We start from the raw sequence: 1,333 nt of genomic DNA on the forward strand, positions 1-1,333 counted from the left end.
GTTATATTGTGCTATGTATCTTAATGCCAATTCAGAATAGTAGTAGCTGTATTATGTAAGCAGCCTTTGAATATGGAAGCATCAACAATCTTGCTCAACTCCAAGAGGACCAGACCTTGGCATTCCTATGCAGTAGAGGCAGCATTTAAAATTGTTCCCAGTGCCCTCTAAATCTTATTTTTCCCCAGCCAAGGCAGACTCAAGTGGGGTGGGGATAAAAGATGATAGCTTGAGGCCTAAGGGTCCAACCCTGTAAATTACACTAGGGGATATAACGGAAGGTTTTTGAAGCTCACAGTCTCTGACTGATACTTTGGGTCAGCTTCAACTCTGTATCCCACTAGTTTCTAGAGAAAACAGGTAGAGACCTTAGGGAATCCCAATGTCCAGATCTGTCACCACCTCTTAGGTAAAACAGGGTAAATCTAAGAAGTTTGGGAATGGGTAGGAAAAAATGAGTGACCCTACCCATTGTTCCTTTGCTAAAGGAACTGATGACCCTCTGATGACTTGGCCTTAGAAACAGAAGCTCCACGGACAGGTAAGATGGAAAAAGAAGGTGAATTTACACCCCCAAAGAGCTGGAAGTAACACCTTGACTATCTGCATTACGCCAGCAGATGAAACTCAGACTCCAGCTCAGCCAAAGGCCTGGAAAGGAAACACAAATGCAAGAAAAATAACTTGAACCTCATGGTTCTTTCACAAGTCTGGCTGAAGTCAGAGGTAAGAGTCATGTATCATTTGTAGCACTCTTTCTCTTTTCTTATTTACGGATGCTTACTCTTCTGAGGTTTAACCTTACATAAACTCCGCTTAGCTGCAGAAGCAAGACAGCACCGGGATCTCAGCGTGAATGTGGAGAAACCCCACACTGCCTCCCTGAATTCTTTTCTGGGTTCCCACCTGATTGACGTTCTCCAGCTCTTCCGCGCCTCATAACCCTTTATGCTATTCTTAAGATATGCATCGTAATTCCTTCTATTGTGGGTTATTTCTGCGCGTGCCTTAGCGGCCAGAAGACTCACGTGCATCTCCCCAAAGCCCCCACCCCGAAGCGTGGCTAAGGGTGGGCGCGTCAGTAATGCGGGTGGAACAGAACAGGATCCTCCAAAGTCTTTTTCCACCTCTGATTTCCGTTAAACACTTGCTCTGGGGGCTGAGAGCAGCCTCCGCACGGCCGGTCTCCCCATTCGAGGCTGGACACCAAGGACCTCCGCGGAGGGCTGAGGGCGCACTTCCTGCCCGGCGGGGCGGGGCGGGGCGGGGCGGGGCCTCGGGGCCGCCCACCTCTCCTCCCCCCTTCCTCCTCACCCCTTCTCCCCCTCACCCT

Source organism: Otolemur garnettii, unplaced genomic scaffold (genome assembly GCF_000181295.1).
Source record: "Otolemur garnettii isolate 467f Iridium unplaced genomic scaffold, OtoGar3 scaffold00014, whole genome shotgun sequence".
Taxonomy (NCBI): domain Eukaryota; kingdom Metazoa; phylum Chordata; class Mammalia; order Primates; family Galagidae; genus Otolemur; species Otolemur garnettii.